The sequence below is a fragment of the Tamandua tetradactyla genome, chromosome 4 (genome assembly GCF_023851605.1).
Source record: "Tamandua tetradactyla isolate mTamTet1 chromosome 4, mTamTet1.pri, whole genome shotgun sequence".
In the NCBI taxonomy this organism is placed as follows: domain Eukaryota; kingdom Metazoa; phylum Chordata; class Mammalia; order Pilosa; family Myrmecophagidae; genus Tamandua; species Tamandua tetradactyla.
In genome coordinates this window covers 157,270,975-157,291,579 of record NC_135330.1, presented here as the reverse complement: position 1 = coordinate 157,291,579, position 20,605 = coordinate 157,270,975, and the positions used below count along the sequence as shown (strand labels likewise).

General features: G+C 34.2%; 1 long non-coding RNA gene across 1 annotated transcript; it reads right to left on the bottom strand.

The window, feature by feature from the left end:
• Positions 1 to 1,061: 1,061 nt before the first annotated feature.
• LOC143679468 (uncharacterized) lies at positions 1,062 to 2,529 on the bottom strand. The gene is made up of 3 exons (XR_013173789.1): positions 2,373 to 2,529; positions 2,074 to 2,281; positions 1,062 to 1,166 (listed from the first exon to the last, which is right to left on the bottom strand). It is a non-coding gene; the product is annotated as an uncharacterized LOC143679468 (long non-coding RNA).
• Positions 2,530 to 20,605: the final 18,076 nt, after the last annotated feature.

Below are 20,605 nucleotides of genomic sequence, written 5' to 3'. Positions count from 1 at the left end.
CTTGTTTGCAAAGCCCCACCTGAGTTAGCTCCTGCCTGTTTTACTAATCCATTGTTTTACTGGTTATCTTTAGTCATTTGGATTTAAATATATCAACTTCCTTTGTTCTCCTCAGAAATATCATGTTCTTTTCTTATGACACCCTTTCTTTTATCACAAGTATTCTCCTTGATTGCCTAAACAATTATTCATATCCATATCTTCATGAAGGCATTCTCTAAGGGTGAACTTATTTAGCTCATGAATCTATAGAGTTCTGAACTAAACTGGGCTCAACTCCTCAACCAAAGAGTTCTTTACTTCTTGGCTAGACTCACTCATAATTTTTGATGGTCTAAATTCAGCTGGTGTTGTGAGGATGACTAGGCTTTATGTCTCCCATTTTCTAGGAAGCTAGTTTAAGCATGCTGTCATGGTGGCAACAGATGTTGAAAGATAGAAGTGAAAGCTCCTGCATGTGTTTCATGTACAGCAAACATCCTATGGCCAAAGCAAGTCAAATGGGCAAACCCAGAACCAAGGAATGGGGAAATAGACTCAACCCTTTTAGTAAGTTTATCTGCAGTACTTCACATCAAAGCATATGAATATTGAGAGAAGTGAAGAATTGCGACCATTAAAGAAAATAATCTCCCTCTCCTACTATTATTTATATCCCTTTTACATATAAAATATACTCACTCACAATCAAGACCAGCAAAAGTGTCATCTAATAATATCGAGCACAAAGTCTAGGATCTCAAAATCAATATGAGTGAAAAACGGGGCTTGTGTTGTCTGTGAACTTATGAACTACAAAGATGCCACCACACACCCAAAAGAAACAATGGTTAGAGAAGGCCAGGATAACCACAAAGAACACCTCCATTCCAAATCTATAAAGGGGAACTGCAGAAAAGTTAGCTGGTCCGCAGCAGTTTTCAAATCCCATTGGGTAAGTGGGTCTGGGTTGCCAAATCTGAGAGTACAAAATATCCTGAATTGACTTCAATTCTTTTCCATAGAAGTGACTTCTCAGTCCATTCTCCTCCATGTCTCTTGACATCACCATCTTGCATACCCTCCTTTTCCACTCACCTTCTTGGGAACTTCTAAAAAAGGCATTAGAAAACATTGCAAAATGTTCTCAGCTTGCTTCTAGGAAAACCTCGGGAGCACAGAATCTCCTGCTGAAAAACATGAGCAGACTCAGTCCTTTTTAGTTCAGGCTGTAGGAACTTCTTTCATTCTTGTTTCCTTAAAAACTTTGCAAGCTTTATAATTCACTGACTGTAATCCATTCTCTATTATTATAGCCACATTCATAATTACTTTCTTGCTGTGCCTTCCTCTCTGGAGTTATTTCCTACCATGTTGAGACCAGTCTTTAGTGGAGTATGCCATTAGACTTCCTAGAAACACTTTTGAGAGGGCTAAATGTGTTCAAGAAGCATTGCCTTAATTCTTTAAAGGGCCTTATCAGAGAAGTTCACAACTCTATGGTTTTGAGTTCTATATTCTGAAGTTGCACCTTATTTAATAGAATTATACTAGGTCAGAGTAAGAAACAATTTTATTTTCTAGCATAGCCAGTTCTAGCCCCTCTTGTAAACTATACCCTCTCCCCATTTTTTGAATGTCTCTTTCTTATAGTATTCAATAATATGCAATTTAGAAGGCCATCTGCAGCTTCCAACTTTTAGTCTGCAGAGTTCTTCATCCAATTCTAAATTGTAGCAAATTATTACTGAATATCTCACCACTACATAGCATAGGTCACTAGTTTTCCAGGATCCATGGTAGGGTTATGGTCATTTTGCAAGACTTTACTAACCAATATTTTACTCGTTATTGTTATGGCAGACCCTCTACTTTTAATATTAGATATCTGAATCAGAATCTATTGCTTCAATTTTGCTGCATAGCAAACCACCTCAAATTTCAGTGGCTTAGAAAATAAATATTATTTCATCCTCAGGTGTGGAGATCAGAAAGTTTATGGTTAGATGGATAGGTCTCATTCTAAGTTTAGCTCACTCCTAAATCAGGAAGCCAATTGGTTTGCTGTCAAATTGAGGAATAAGATCGTTTTACCTTACGTCTTTCATCCTCTAGGAGGGGATTCAGACATTTCCTCTGGCAGAAACATATCTTCCAAAGTGGAAGCAAAAACCTCTGTTTATATCAAGTATGCTGAGGTAATAGTGGCCCAGCTAAGTCAAATGTCTGTTGAGATTCCTCAGATTCAACAACTGCTTCTCTTTAGTTAGATGGCCTGCAAAGTAATATGGCAAAGACATAGCTAAAAAGAGAATTGGGACCATTAGTAGAATCAAATAATAGCACCTTTCTTGACATATATAATCTCAGTTCTCTCAAATCCCCTTTCATACCATGTCTAGTTATTCTTTGTCACATTCTCCTACTTTATTTTTCAGTATGCACTGACAGTCTGAAGTTATCTACCTTTGCTCCTTAACATTGTTACTGAAATTGAACCCTCAGACCAAGTGTTTCATTATTTCTAGACTACAGTGGAAATTTCTTCCTCATAACCAGGCTATTAGAATAATTGGAATCTTGGATGTGAGACCGTATTGAACAATGCCATGGAATGTTCCACGTGTCAAATATTGCATTGTTTTAGATCAAACATTCTTAGTGAGATTACAGGAGTAATGTATAGACCAGAAAGAATCCTTTTCAGAGAATAATTATAAGTATGGATAAACTGTTTAGAATAATGGATCAATTAGACAAATTAAAGCCCACTAAGGTGTTCCGAAGATACTGTTTCTGAATGAAACGTTTGGACCTAATAAGAAGATATCACCCTTTGCAAAATGGAATCATGGCAATACACATTTTGTGTAGTGGAGCAATCTACATTATAAAAATAATAGATATTCCTACGTAATATCTCAAGGGAAAAATGAAGAGTAGACCCAAGAATGTTAACTATGAGATCCTTGTTAAATAAGGTGAGAAAACTTAGAAGAAAAACGTGAGAATTGGAATATCCTTGAGTAGAATCTATTAAGAAGTCCGTAACCTATGTTGTAATTGAAGTAAAAGAAAGAAAAATCACTGAAGCCATATAAAATTCTCTGGAGAGAAAGGTAAAAAAAAAAAAAAAAAAGAGAGAAAAGAAATAAAAAGTAAACAGAGCTGGGCAGTACTGGTTTGCTGGATGTGTTCACTTTGTTAGAATTAATTTTAGGTATTTTCTTTGATTTGTGTACTTTTCCATAGCTATGCAATACATACGGAAAAGTTTTCATTATGCAGTCCCACAATAAGTTAGCATTTCACACCAAACATTTGGCAAAAAGTTTATATGTTATATAAAAAGAAAGAGATATGTAGTTGATATTTTAACATTGTGGCATTACTCAGTAATGTTGAAAATGTACTTACCTATGATGAAATTAAATTCATTGGCACACACTCTAGACAGTCTCTGACATCTGTGCAATATGAAACATGTATATGAATATTTATATCTCATCAATATAAAGCAAAAGAGAAGGGAACACAATCCAATGTTGACAGTTACTAAAATTAAAATATTTACAATATTACAATGAAAATTAATAAATACCAGCTTTACACCTCTAATCAAATGAATCCACAAAGCATAACATTGACCAAAAATCAAATAAGTCACAGATAATTGCAAATAAGATGATTAAATTTACATGAATTTCAAAATCAAATAAGAGATAAAACTGAATAATTTTAAGTTGAACTCAATATGTGGTAAATCTATTAAGCAAAGTGCAGGAACAAACATTTAAAATTCTGAATTTCAATTACTCCTGGGGATGAGATGATGAAGGACATAAAATTGGGGAAGATTATAATCAAATTTTCTAAAATTTTGGCAACATTCTACTTCTTAATCAGTGTGTTGTGCTCAACACCATTCATTTTAACAATTATTCTTTAAAATGTACCTAACATCTTAATATTCCTTAATAAACATTTGATAAAATTTTGATAATAAATTTAAAATTTTCATATAATGTATTGGTAAATGGAGAAATATTAAAGTTCCATTCTAATATATATAATGTGAAAGCAATAGCAAGTACAAAACTTGCTCAGGTCCATAACTGAAAAGTAAATTGAAACCATTTATTTAATAAAACAATCCTAAATTAATAATATCATTATCCAGTGTGTGAGCATTAAGGTTTTCTAGCACAAGCATGAAAGAAATTGATATTATTCAAAAGCTTTATTAAATTGCAATTTAAAAAACCTAAAATTCACTCATTTTAAGTCTATTGTTTAATGAGTTTTGTCATATTTTTATCATTGTGCCATTATCACCACAGTCCATTTATGAATGCCTCTACCAACTCAGAAAGTTTCCTTATGCCTAGCCTATTTGCAATCAATTTTCATTCCTACTTCAAAACTCAGAGCTGACTTTCTTTCTTTGTAGTTTTGCTTCCTTTAGTAATTTCATACAAATTAAATTTTTAAGAAATTGTCATCTTTTGTGCTTGTATTCTTTAAGTTATCATAATAATCTTGAAGTTCTTTTTAATGTGGAACAGTATTCCATTGTATGGATATACTATATTTTGTTTGTGTGGGTATGTGTGTTCCCAGTTTTCTGCTACTATGAAAATTGCTGCTATGCATATTCACACAGAAGACTTTGTATGGGAGGACTTCTGGGAATATGGCAGAGCAGAGTGTACTGAGTTCACTGCTGCTCCGTGAAATAAGTTAGGTGATGGGGCGAAAACGACTGCAGTCCTGAGGTGTGAGCAAACAAACAGGGTCTCTAGGGAGTTTGGGAAAGGAGAGAGGTGGGAGGACTGGGATGGGGGAGAGTGGGGTGGGTCAGGTGACTGTGATCCTGTTGGTGGGCTGTGGCGTAAGGGGAGGTGCAACCTGAGGGAACTGACTGTCCTTCTACTCCAGCCTGCCCCAGCTGCTGGCTGGAGAAACCTCCCTGCAGGGATCCAGGTAATTCATGCATGGATCCAGATGGTCTAAAGTGCCCACGTGGCAACAGGGGACAGAGCAGCTGCCCCCCACCCCATGCACACCCATTTTCCAGTAGCTGCTGCAGTCCAGGAGGGGTGGGCCTAAGGACAGAGGGTGAGGGTGCATCAGAATCCCACCAGCTAGTGAGAAGTGGTTAAGTGCAGGCTGGCTGCTGTGGTCAGGGAAGGAGAGCATGAGGGGAAGAGGTGCCTCAGGACCACCACCTGCTTGGGAGAAGGGTTAAGTACAGGGAGGCTGACTCCCTATCTGCCCAAGTTTTTTTTTTCCCCCTAATATTCTTTTTTTAGGTATAGTTTTTTAGATATCTTTTTATTAGTAGTTCAATTATTTTTAATTTATATATTATATATATTTTATATTTTAAACAATTTTTGTTTTTATTTCTTATTTTACATATTATTTTATTATCCTATTATATTTCACTTCTTTTTATTATTATTATTATTATTTTCTTAAATTTTCTCTGCCTTTGGTGGGCACCAGCCTTACTTTACTCCCGGTATATCTTGGGGTCTCTCCTTCTGACTCTCTGGCCTAATACCATTGAGATGTGTTTTATTGTAGTTCTTGTTGTGATTTTTTCATATTTTTGTTATATTCCTATTTTATTATCTTTTTTTAGGTACATGGGCCAGGAGACAAGCCAAGGTCTCCCACATTCTACCACCGAATACCCTTGCACCCTGGCCTAACTTCTAATAGACCCTCAAGCTGAATTCCATCCCCTACATGAGATCCAGACCTTGGTTTGGTGGAGAATAACTGATAAACCTAGTGCAAATGGAAATCTTTAATGCAAAACCAAGTAAATACAAAACTTTAAGTGAATGAAGTAAACTAACTTGCAAAATAACCATACTAAGGTAATTAAATTCCCGGAACAAAACAGAAAATCACAAAGCATGTGAAGATCCAAGAAGAAATGACTCAGCCAAATGACCCAATTAAAACTCCAGAGGGGACACAGAATATGGAACAACTCAAGGATATTTATAAAGAAATAAAGATAACAGGAAGACACTAGAAGAGCATAAAGAACAATTTGAAAGATTAAATAGAAAAATGTCAGATCCTACAGAAATGAAAGATGCAGTAGACCAAATTAGAAAATACTAAAGACACATGATAGAAGATTCAAAGAAGCAGAATGAAGAGTAAGTGAGCTAGAAGACAGAACAATTGAACTAGAGCACACTAAAGAACAAATGGCAAATAAGATGGGAAAAATGCAACTGGATATTAGGGAAATGAGAGTCAACAAGAGACACACAATATATCATTAGTGTCCCAAATAGAGAAGAGAAGAGTTGGGAAAGTTAGTTGAAAATATAATTGGAGAAAACTACCCAACTCTTATAAAAGATATAGGTATGCAAATCAAAGAGGCCAATGTATTCTAAATAGAATAAGTCCGAATAGGCCTACTCCAAGACACATACTAAATCAGACTGTTAAATGTTGAAGAAAAAGTGCTGAAAGTAGCATGAGAAAACTAATGTTACACAAAAGGGAAAACATATAATGACTTCAGATTACGCCACAAGCAACATGGAAGCAAGAAGGCAATAGATTGAAATATTTAAGATCCTGATGAGAAGGACTTTCAGCTAAGAATTCTTTACCCAGCCAAGTTATCCTTCAAAATTGAAGAAGAAAAAAGAAATTGAAAGAGAGATTAAAATCTTCAAAGACAAACAAAGATTGGGAGAACTAGTCAACAAGAGACCTGCCCGACAAGAAATACTTAAGGAAGTCCTATCAGAAGAATGCCAGTAATGGTAATTTAAAGGTTAAAAAGAAAGAGAAGGAAAAGAATATATAAATCTGATAAATAAAACCTAAATGATTAGATAGTAAAGTCAAGAGCTGCTTTTGCAGTAATCGCTTTAAATGTTAGTGGACTACACTTGCCAATTAAAAATACAGACTGGCAGAATGGACTAAAAAATGTAATCCAACTATATGCTGTTTTCAAGAAACACATTTTAGAGTCAAAGACTCAATTAGATCAAAAGTAATTTATGGAAAAAGATGTTGTATGCAAGCTGTAAACAAAAGAAAGCAGAGGTATCTACACTCATATCAGATAAAGTAGACTTTAAATGTAAAGACATCATAAGAGACAAAGAAGGACATCACATATTAATAACATCAAGAAGAAATAACAACCACAAATGTCTATGCTCCCAATAAAGGAGCTTCAAAGTACATGAGGAACATATTTTCATAACTGAAGGGGGCTATAGATGTTTCAACAATAGTAGTGGGAGACTTCAATACACCACTGTTCACATTAGATAGAACAACCGGACAGAAAATCAATAAGGAACTTGTTGGGATAAATGAATTAGACCTAATAGACACATATAGATCATTATACTTCAAAACACCGGGATATATATTCTTCTCTAGTACACATGGAACATTCTCCAGGAGAGATTATATACTAGGACAAAGAGTCTTAGCAATGTAATACAGTTGAAACTATCCGAAGCACTTTCTCTGTCCACATCAGAATAAAGCTGGAAATTAATCATTATTAAAGAACCAGAACTTTTACAAATATATGGAGTACAAACAACACAGTCTTAAATAATCAGGACATCAAGGAGGAAATTGCTAGAGAAATTGGTAAATATCTGGAGATAAATGACAATAATTAATCTTATAAGATATTGCAAAGGCAGTGCTGAGAGGAAAATTTATTGCACTAAATGACTATATTGAAAAACAAAAAAAAAGAATGAGCAAAACTTGTGATTTAATTGCCACCTGGAGGATTTAGAGAAAAAACAACAAATTAACCCCAAAGCAAATAAAAGACAAGTAATAACAAAAATTAAAGCAGAAATAAACAAATTGGAGAATAATAAAACAATAGAGAGAATCAACAAAACCAAAAGTTGGTTCTTTGAGAAAATCAATAAAATTGAGGGACCCTTAGCTAGTCTGATGAAGAAAGAAAGAGAGAGGATGCAAATAAACAAAATAAGAAGCAAAGGCATTGTCATTAGTATGAATCCTGACAAAATTTTAAAAATCATAAGACAATACTATGAATAACTATATGTCAAAAAAAAGTATGCAACTTATATGACATGGACAAATTCCTAGAAACACTATATTGACTCAAGAAGAAATAGAAGATCTCAGCAGACCAATTACAAGTAAGGAGATTCAATCAATCATCAAAAATCTTCCCAGTACCAGATGTCTTCACAGGTGAATTTTATCAAACATTCCAAAAAGAACTAACACCAATTCTGCTCAAACTTTTCCAAACATTTTGAGGATAAAGATCATTACTTAACTAATTTTATGAAGCCTAAAATCACTCTAACACCAAAACTGGATAAAGACACCACAAGAAAGAAAGACTATAGGCCAATCTCCCTAATGAATGTAGATGCAAAAATCTTTAACAAAATACTAGCAAATCAAATCCAAGAATATATTAAAAGAATTATACATCATAACCAAGTGGGGTTTATACCAGCAATGCAAGGGTGGTTCAACACAAGAAAATCAATCAATATGATGCAGCATATTAACAAATCAAAAGGGAAAAATCTCTTTGTCATATCACTTGATGCCATAAAAGCATTCAACAAAATCCAGCATCCTTTCCTGGTAAAAACACTTCAGAGGTAGGGATAGGAGGAAATTGTCTTAATATCATAGCCAGCATCGTACTTAACAGTGAGAGACTGAAAGTAGTTCTCCCTTGTCTCAGTAATGAGACAAGGATGCCCATTGTCACAATTATTATTCAACATTGTATTAGAAGTCCTAGTTGGAGTGATTAGACAGGAAAAAGAAATAAAAGCCATCAAAATAGGGAAGGAAGAAATAAAACTTTCATTTGGTGATGACATAATCCTATACTTAAAAAACCCTGAGAAATCTATGGCAAAGCTACTTGAGCTAATAAACAAATTCAGCAAAGCAGTAAGATACAAGATTAATGTACAAACATGAGTTACGTTTCTATACAAAAGCAAAGACCAATCTGAGGAGACAATTAAGGAAAAAAATTCCATTCAAATAGTGACCAAAAAATCAGTGTCTAGGAATAAGCCTAACCATCGATGTCAAGAACTGAACACAGAAAATTACAAAAAATAATTGCTAAAAGAAATACAAAATGACCTAAATGGATGGAAAGATATTCCATGCTCATGGATATAAAGGTTGAATACCGTTAAGAGGACAATTCTACCCGAACTGGTCTATAGATTCAATACAATACCAATTAAAATCCCAACACTGAAGATTTGGAAAATATGGTTATCAAAATCACATTGAAGGGAAATAGACCCTGAAAAGCTGAAGATATCCTAAAAAAGAAGAGTGAAGTGGAAGGACTATCATTTCCTGACTTTGAAGCTTACTATAAAGCCACAATGGTCAAAACAACATCGTGCTGGCACAAAAATGGAAGTATTGACCAGTGGAATTAAATTGAGCATATGGAGATAGACCACCAAATCGATCATCAGTTGTTCTTGTATAAGGTCCCACATCTGCTGATTTATGACAGAATCGTGTTTAAAATAAATGAGAATGGGAGAACTGGGTTTCAATAGCCAAAACAATGAAAGAAGACCCCTACATTACACCCTATACAAAAATTAACTCAAATTAGATTAAAGGCATAAATGTAAGAGCCAGGACCATAAAACTTCTAGAAGAAAATGTAAGGAAACATCTTCAAGCTCTAGTAACAAGAGGTAGCTTCTTAAACATTATACCTAAATCACAAGCAGAGAAAGAAAAAATAGACAAATGGGAACTCCTTAAGATCAAGAGCTTCTGTACCTCAAAGGACTTTATTTAAAAATGAAGAGCCAGCCAACAGAATGGGGAAAATATTTGGAAGCCACATATTGGATAAAGGCTTCATATCTTATGTACATAAAACATTACACAGCTAAACAATAAAAGAACAAATAACCCAAATATAAAATGGGCAGAGGATATGAATAAACACTTTTCTGAAGAAGAAATACAGATGGCTAAATAGCACATGAAGAGTTGCTCATTTTCATTAGCTATAAGGGAAACACAAAATTAAGACACAATGGGATATCTTTTCACACCTCAAAGAATGGCTGCTATTAAACAGGCAACTATAAATGTTGGAGAGGATGTGGAGAAATCGGAACCCTTATTCACTGTTGGTAGGAATGTATAAAGGTACAACCATTGTAGAAGACAGTTTGACAATTTCTCAGAAAACTAAATATTGAGTTGCCCTATGACTCAGCGATACCAATATTTGGTATATATATCCATAAGAGTTGAGTGCAGTGATATGAACAGACATTTGCACACCGATGTTAATAGTGGCACTGTTCAAAATTGCTAAAAATGGAAACAATCCAAATGCCTATTAACTAGATAAGTGGATAAACAAAATATGGTATATACATATGATGGACCATTACGCAGCAGTAAGGCAAAATAATGTCCTGAAACATACAACAATGTGGATAAATCTTGTGGACATAATACTGAGTGAAATAGTCATACACAAAAGGGCAGATACTATATGATTTTGCTACAAGACTCTGCTAAAGGTAATCTCAGAGATTACACTGTAGAATATAGGAGATATAGGGGTATACAAAAGCTAGAGATGGAGGAAAGCTCCCCAAAGAGGTTGAACCTAAATGTAAGGGAATGGAGAGAAGTGATAGCAACTAATTAGTGGGTTTATAAATTAAACTGCCATTTTGAAGGTGAATATGATTGAAAGGGGATGTACAGTGCCATATACCCCACTGATTAAATTATGAGCGTGAATAAGTTTTCACATGAACTATCTCAATGGTTCAATAGTGGACAAAGAGTCAATAGTAGCGGGATATAGGGAGAAAACTACAAATACTTTCTAGGCCAATAATTTACAGGAAGTCATCGACAGTATGATGGCACAACTAATTGGAGATGGGGAGAGGACAAGTGTTATGGTGTGGTTTTGATTCCATGGTTGGTAATGTTGTGTTTGTTGATTCTTTGTCATTTAGGGCCAATGAAAATTGTCTAAAATTGAGAGCACTGCTTATTGTACAACCAAATAGCAATTCTGTTAGACATGGTCTGTTTAATTTGGACATTATCCATGATGCCCAATAGATGGAGAGAGCCAAAGGATACAATGAATGAGAAGTATAATGGTGGATGGTGATACATTTATATGATGGACTTTGGTGTGGCTACAAAAAGGAGGGATGTCAAGGGACACACAATAAAGTGCATAAACCTTAGGGACAATGTGTTGTGCAACATAAACAAGAAACAAAAGAACAAATATGCTAAGATCTCTCTCAGAAAATGCTGGAAAGAAAATGGGAGCCTAGACTGTGGGTTCTTATAGCAGCCACATTTGGTCTGAAGTTTAAAATGTATTTTTGGATCTGAGACACTGAGCTATATATTTATCAGCTGGCATTTCCTTGGAATCTTGAGTAACTCTGTGACACCTGGGTTGCAGAAAAGGAGTGCTGCAGACTGAAAGTTAGCATAGCTATATATAATAACAGTTAAATTAACAGAAAGAGAGATCAGGCCTCAATTAGCATTTAAAACAAGGCCAATCTGGCTGGGTCTAAGTAAATTAAAATGCAGTGCAAAAAATGATAGTGTATATACTGTAGAACTTCAGCTACTATATGAAATCAAAGGCAGAGAAAGTTATGTCTAGAACCTAATTTTTCTGTAACACAATCTAAATCAACCTGCCTGGACAGCTCATTTGAACAACCCAAACTCCTGGAGTCCAGAACAGGAATGGGGCCTTGTAATTCTCTAGAATTGAATATATTACCAGGACACATCTCAGACTATAGTGCGCTAACTGAAAAATATTAATAGAGTCCCTTGAGGATCTGAAGGTGAAAATACAAAATGAAATTATTAAACTCATTAATCTGGGAAACTCTGGGTACTCTCTCAACCACTGGGGACTCTCAAGAAAATAGGCCAAGCTCTGGATTTTGAGGATTGTCCTTAAGAAACTTATTTCTGAAGGGAGAAACTAAGACAACCCATAGTGAGGCCTAAGAGTTGCTTCTAGGAAGGCTCTTTGTTGCTCAGATGTGGCCTCTTTTTTAAGCTCAATTCTGCAAAGAAAATCAGTGTCCTCCCCATGGTGTGGGACAATCCATTCAGGGGTGAAAATCTCCCTGACGATGAGGAGCATGAATCCTGGGGACGAGTTTAACCCTGACACCATGGGATTGACAACACCTTCCTGACCAAAAGGGGTAAAGAAGTATAATAAAATAAAACATCCGTAACCAAGATAGTTCATATGGAGTCAAGAGGCTATGAGGCTGCTCTTATGCAAGCTTCAGTTAGATAGTGTTGATTGCCGTGGTTGGCTAAACCCCAATCAATGTCACTTCTCTTGACTCTTAAGAACACCTAAAGTTTGAACTGAGACTCTCTAAAGATTACATGCACTAAATTTGCTTTCCTGGAACATATAATTCCTGAAGAGTTCCTAGGTCAGATAAATCCTAAAACTCAGAGGGACCAGCCTCTCCAGGATTATCAATTAATTGCATCTCTCTATTCTTGAGTATGGACACCCCTTCTCAATATGAAAAGTCAGAACAGGCATCACCCAAAGGCCAATATATATAGGGAGAAGGAGTAAAGGAAATGGAAGATGTATAATAGAGAAAATGGAATTTAACAAATGAGTATGACTGTTGAGTCACTATATTAATATTCCTTCTAGCCTCCAGTGTTTTGGAGCAGCTAGAAGGGAAAATCTGAGATGATGGAATGGTAGCCCATGATAAATTCTGGGATCTGATTTGTAACTATTTATTGATGTGTGCTTTGAAACGTATTGCTTTTTCTTTGTTTGCTTTGTATATGTTATATTATATATTAAAAAAAAACATTAAAAAAGACCTTGTGTGGACAGATGTTTTCATTTCACTTGGTTTGATATTCCAACTAATATTAATGCACTTGAAAGAAAATATGAATAAGACAAAAGCCAAATTTTAAAATACATGTATTTTATAAGTAAACATTTAAAAATGTATTTTTATTTTTTTGTTTTCAAAGATGAATGTTATTTCTACATTGGCTATAGATGCAGAAGCCATTAATAGTTGATAAATAATTAACATGACATTAAAATAGTTGGGTCATTTGATAAAGTTTAAATTGAAAAAATATAAGAAGTACTAAATATTTATTTAAATTGTAAAATTCAAAAGATCTAGGTAAAATATAAAAAATGCCTAGAAACAGTAATAAAATAATTATTTAAATGATGATGTTCAAATGAAAAATATAACATTATTTTATGCAACATAAACTCTAAAGAAAATGAATTTTGAGTTATACAAAATATTATAACCTTATCATATATGCTTTGATTTGCATTTTAGAAAGAGACCTTCAAAATGATTTGGGAAATAACACAGTGAAGTTTAACTTAAATGCTATTTTGAATTTTAGTAATTATGTTTATCTCTTGATGTATCTCAAATATTGCTTTATATAGCCTCACAGAGTGAGACTTGAGCAAGTATTATCAATGAAACTGATTTATTCTAGGGTGAATCTTTTTGATTTATAACTCTTTTGTCCATATATGAATCTCTCCTGCTAAACTTTTTCACATACCTTTTTGCCTTCTCCAAGACCCCTTGTGAGAATATGTTTCTGAAATTATAATAGGGAAAATTGTGTACCTACCACACATACCAGGGATAGTTTATCTAGCTCTTTGTCACCCTAAGAAAAAAACAATGTCTTGGAAGCTCCATCCTTATTCCTTTTGTGAAAATAACAAGCAGTCTGAAGAAAACAGAAATTCAGATTTATTTTAACCATCTATAATAATTCCATGTAACTTAAATTAGAATATTATCACACAACAAGATTGTTACTATATGGTTTGTGAGCTATTTTGATTATTTTTAGTCTCAGTTTTGTTTTTTCATATAATTAAGTGATAATTTTTAAAATTCGATTTTAATAATTCATGTTCTCTATAGCAACTAGACTTCAAGTGTTATCACTTTGTTAAAATCAATTAAAATACAAGAATAATTTTATATTCAGGTACTCTCCTAGAAATATAAAAATGGTTGAGAAGTAATGTTTAACTTTATCTTCAAGCCCAGTTTTTTGAACTGGAAGAAGCCTTACAAATAAATACAAAACATTAGCAGAATTTTATAAAGCAAAGATTAAACATAAAAGGAGTGATTAATAAGAATAAACTGGCAAGGAGCCTTCACAAAGAGCAACTGAGAAGACTTCATGAAACAGATACTGTACAAGTCTTCTACGTAAGAAAGAAAAGGTCCCAGTTTTTTTAAGAATCTTGTCTCAGAAGCGATGCATATAGAGAGAGTTAAGTTGGGAAGTTATTCCATTAAATTCAAATGCAATGTTATGCTTATTTGGCAAATGAGCCATGAGGATTGTCCTGTCATGAACATATGGATACATTTACTAGAGATATTTTCTAAAATATTTACCAAGTGAAAGTTTCTACTGTGGTAAACATATCATCCTGTACTTTGTTCATCTGAGCTATTTAATTAAAGTATTAACTACCTGAAATGAATAATATTATTCATTTAAGAATAGATGAAGATAGGGCGGGCCGCGGTGGCTCAGCGGGCAAGAGTGCTTGCCTGCCATGCCGGAGGACCCCGGTTCGATTCCCGGCCCCAGCCCATGTAAAAAACAAACAAACAAACAAAATATAATAATAAAACAAGAAAATGTTTAAAGATGTTTCCCTTTCTTCCTCCCTTCCTTCCTTCCATCCTTCCTTCCTTCTCTCTGTCTTTCCTTCCCTTAAAAAAAAAAATAAAAAAAAAAAAAAAAAAGAATAGATGAAGATAGATACATATATACGGACTCAAGTCAATATTATATTTTATGATAATTTACATCTTCATTGGTCAGGAAAAAAGAAAATATCTTTCTATTGCATCTTTCTGAACTATAAATAAGAAATCTGATATATCTGAATTTTATACTGCACTTATTCATAATGTACAGGATTTATAATATTTTAGTTGAAACCCCTCCTGTACTATGCTTTATAATGTCTAGGCAAGGGAACATTAATTATTCTTTAAAGAGAACATAAAAAATGGAAAAAAGTAAAAATATCCATAAAATATTTTATTAGACTCCAAATTAATCCTTAAAAAATGCAAATAGAATAGAAATATAACTGTGTGTTTCAGTGAAGATATTCTCAGTAAATGCATAAAAAACTAGTACAAATTCATTTTCAACATATTCATGATTTACTTTCAGAATGAAATTTAATATAATAGTTTTTATTTTTCATTTTTTAAGTATGAAGCTTAACTTCTACACTTAATTTGTTTTGACTCCACTTTAGTATATATTTACAAGTATAATTGTTTTTAATGTTTTTCCCTTAAGGATAAGTAAAAAAATAATAATATAACTCCGAAGAGAAGAAATTTGTCCTCCAAGCAAATTAATCTGCTTCTGTAATAGAATTAATAATATATTTTACTTTGAAATGTATAACAGGATTTATTTCCTAATCTCCTTTTCTTAAATAATAAATGCTGCCTTCCACAAATCTGAATACACTAACTAAGTAGGAAATTTTACCCAAAGTCTATGGAGCTTTTATGATTTGTCATTCTCCATTTGTATCTAGATGCAAGTTGACTAATATGTTATAAGTGTATCTGTCTGAAGTGTATACCAGTGAATTCACATAACTACCATTTACAAATTTCCATTATGAATTCTGGATAAGACATATGAAGAGTAGAAGGTAGACAACAAGCTGTCCATATAACTATTTTTTGCATTATTTTAATCTTTAAAAATTGTAATTTATTCAAATGGCAATTAAGTGCCAAACACTCAAGCACTAGAAACTCTTTGTCTTAAGCATAATATTACTGGCCAACATTGACAAATCTTTGCTCATAGATGAATAGGATTGAAATATTATGCTTTCCCTCATAGGTAGTCTGTCTTCTAGGTAGGCAGAATTCTAAAGTGATCCCATGATCTTCATTCCTATTGTTATTTCCACTATAAAGTAACCTAGTATGGCAAAAGGAATTTTGCAGATTTGATTAAGTTTACTAATCAGTTGAATTCATGATACACAGATTATCTATGTTGGTTTAACTTAATCATATCAGCCCACTCAAATCAGAGAGTTTTCTGCAGCTGGTTGCATAATAAGATGTCTGATAGATACAAAGGATGAGAGAGATTTGAGGCAATGTACATTCTCTGTTGCTGAGATGGAGAAAGTCACAAGATGAGAATGGAGAGCAGCCTATGTTAGCTGAGAGCAGTACCCAGCCAATAGCCAGCAAGAATCAGGGACTTTAGCCCTCCAAATATGAGGCATTGAATTCTGCTAATGACAGGAGTGAGCATGGAGGAGGACAGGAGCTGCAGATGAGCCTACATCTTGATTTCAGAATGAGCAGAGAATGCAATCAAGCTGTTTCTGATTTCCAATTGACAGAAATGTAAGCTAATTAATGAATGTTAATATAAATCACTAAGATTGTGGTAATTTTTAATGCACCAATAGAAAATCAATAAACCCTCAATGTGATCACTTAATTTTAGCAAACTGATTCTACCATACATTTCAAATATATTTTGGACATATTGTTTATTAATTTTTTAATTTTTTCTGAATAATCAAATAAATTATTATCTGTCATCATCAGTGGAAAGTGAAGTATTCTTTCCTGATATACCCTGCTTTAGTTTCTTGGCTGCTAAAACAAATACCATACAATAAGGAGGATTCAACAGGAATTTATTGGCTCACAGTTTCAGAAGCTAGAAAGCATGCCTTCTCCATAGGTCTGTATTTTCTCACTGGCCAGCTGTGTTGGGGGTCCATAGCCTCTCAGTCACATGGCAATGCACTTGGTGGTCTTTCCTTTCTCTTCCAGGATACAATGACTTCCAGCTTCTACTGCTGTCTATGGTTACTCTTTTCATCTGATTTTTTTTTTCCTTTGGGTGGGGGTGCATGGTCCAGGTTGAACCCAGGTCTCCTGCAAAAAGACAAACATTCTACCACTGAACCACTGATTCATGGTTCATCCCCATCTGATTTTAACTCTGCCTATAAGGACTCCTGTAATCCAGATTAAAGCCCAACCTGATTCAGTAGGGTCACAGTTTAACTGAAATAACATCTTGAAGAGATCTTATTTACAATGGGTCCATACCCACAAGACCAGGGGTTGAAAACTGAACATGCCTTTTGTGGGGGACATGATTCAATTCTCAAACTTCTTAAAAATCTTGAAGTTACTCTGAGAAAGAGCTAATTTTTCTGTATAATATACAGAACAATCTAGAAATTCAGGTCACTCTCTTGCATTTTCTTGCAGCTGTACAACTCATAATGGCTTCCCTCCTCAAGAGGGAAGTGGGAGAGATAAACTCCCATCTCTAGACACTTTTTCAAATAGGTCATACGATTAAGTCAGGTCCACGCATCACAATCTCCTTACACATAATCTTAACATAAACTGATCAGGAACTTTATGTCTGCAGAATACTTTTAAATCTGTCATATAGCATAGCATAATCTCTGGATGGATAACCCCTCCCCTTTACCTCATTTTATTGCTATATTCTACCCGGTAACAGATACTGATCCTACCCACATTCAAGGGGAGGGAATTATATAAGGCATGGGTCAGTAAGTGTTTTCTTTGCCTGGTGACCATGATGAAAAAGGCAATGAAACTGGTTTATGATGTCTTTATATTCAGTATTTTTAATTCACTTATTCATATATTCAACAAAATTATATAATTCACTTATTAGGCATGGTTTTATTTGCAAAGGACACCTCAGTGAACAAACTGGATAAATAATATGATCTCTTAGAACTTACATTCTTTTAACAAGGTATAAGATAAATTCATAAACGCTTGACATGAAGTCAGACAACAATAAGGCTGAGAAGATAAACAAGTGCAAACAGTTAAAGTTGGAAGAGTGATATTATTTTGGAGAGAAATATTTCAGAACTGACTTGAAAGAGTGAGAATACTCAGGCATATGGCCAAGGTCATTTCTGGTACAGGGAAGGGCAATGCCTAAGGCTTTGGGGCAGAAACGTGGATAAGAACAGTGTGGAGGCTATGCAGACAGGTCAAAATGAGCAAGGAGAAGAATTTACACGAGGTGAGAGAGTCTTCCAAGGATATAATAATGCAGACTGTGTTAGTTAGATTCAGTTGTCAACTTGGCCAGGTGAGCATTCCTAGTTCTGTTGCTGCAGACACAAACCAATGGTACGTGAATCTCATCTGTTGCTAATTATATCTGCAGTCAGCTAGGAGGCATGTCTGCTGCAATGAGTGACGTTTGACTTAATTGGCTGGTGCTTAAATGAGAGAACGCAATGTAGCACAGCCTAGCAGCTCGGCATTCCTCATCTCAGCACTTGCATCTCAGCCCAGGCCTTTGGTGATGCAGAAAGAAGTCACCCCGGGGAAAGTCGTTGGAACCCAGGGGCCTGGAAAGAAGACCAGCAGAGACCATCCTGTGCCTTCCACGTAAGAAAGAACCTCAGTGGAAAGTTAGCTGCCTTTCCTCTGAAGAACCAACAAAATAAATCCCCTTTTATTAAAAGCCAATCCATCTCTGGTGTGTTGCATTCCAGCAGCTAGCAAACTAGAACACAGACTTATGGGGTCCTTTTTTTATTTGCTTGTGATGCAAATGTGCCCAGAGGTTTTGAACTATGGAGTTACATAATGTTTCTTGTCTTTTAAATGGCTTCTGGCTGCTGTGTAAGATATAAAGTTTAAGGAAAAGAAAAGACTAATTCAAGGAAGCAATGATACTAGTTGTTATCACAAAGAAAATAAATGAAAGCAAATACATACCATAATTTTGAAAATCATTCACAAATTAATGCCTTATCCCTATTGTGGAATTTCTAAAACTTGTCAGCATTTCTTCTGTACCTCCTATGTTCCTTTCAATTTCTCCTCTATTTGTATTCTGTAATGCCACTGACTTTGTGCTACAGAAACAGTTTCTTTTCCTTCTTTTCTTCTGGGTCAATCTATGATCCTTTCAGGGATGACTGATAATATAATTATTGTAGCTTACAATCAGATTGAGGAGGATATTTTCTTCAGGAATTGAGGAAAGAAGTTTCAACATCCTATCACTTATGAATGAAGATAGGGCTATGAAGGAAAACTTCTTAGATTTATAAAACCACAATGTATGGCATTCACTAATAGAAAATGTGCTATGCATTTGTCCTTTCCTTCAATGATATGTCATTTAGATAAGAGTCTAAGATCTTTTCCCTTTAAGAGAATTTGTAAATATTTGATGAGGTTTTCAGCAGAGAACTATTTTTAGCTTTAATATTGTTTTTACTTGATCACCAACTAGTACATCCTGCTTTTCTCCTGCATTGTAACAATAAAAATGATATGAATGAGCCAAACAGTGGGATTTTGGCACATAAGCAGTTTATCAAGTTTTCAACAGACTTTCCAATGAACATTATTAAATTACTAACTTTAGAAAATGGCCCTCACTTGAGTGAAAAAGTTCTCATGTAACTTAGATTTCGATGGAACAAAAAATAATATGGGCTGAGTTCTATGGCAGCTCCTAAATATTACTCTGCCAAGTGCATTGGCAAAGCCCATTCATGTGAGAAACCATTCTTGAAGAGAGTATTTCTGAGAGAACTTCAGTTCAGCAATTTAATGAATAACATATAATAAATAATTTGAGCTCAGAATGTATAAGGCACTCAAATGTGATAGTTTATGTGTGCACATGTATGCCAATTGCTCAAATTGAATCTTAGGCATTTTGAGAAAGTATTGTAGGTGATTTCATGAGGGGATCTAAAAACAAAAACCCATAAGTGCTCTAAGGCAGTTTGATAGAGAAGTTCATTTATTTTTTTTACAAATGTGCTACTTCCACAAATTAAGCTCTTTTCCTCTAAATAAGCTTTAGACCATGTATTTTGTTTTAATTTTATTTTTGTTAGGGAATATCTGAAATTTGTGAAAAAAAAGGAAGTTGTATTGAAATGTTATAAAAATGTTATGAAAACACATTTAAGTCACAAGTTGATCTATTGAGTTCATCTGACTTCTTGTAAATAGCACACTTAACCTCTTGTTTATTTTTGCCATATTCACTATGTTTAATTGAATACCCTGATGCTTCCTGTGTAGGTACTAAAAATAAATTTTCAAAATTTATCCATAGTTTAAAAGTTAGGTGAGATTAAGTGATTCGGCAAAATTATGTTATATTTTATTTTACTGGTTAAGTCATTTTAATCCAGGAAAATTAATATCAAGTGCAAACAAACATGTTACTATCAAAATACATCATTTTTTTATATTCCAAATTGAAATCTTAAAAAAAAAATCGGCCTTCCCTGGGTATGTTACTTTGCTTTTACTGCATAATCAAATACACCATATACCTCAGGCATTTTTATTTCATAACTCAGGGACTAAATCCTTACTTAGCTGATAGAAAATGTTCAGAAGATGAACACAATTCCCAACCAATG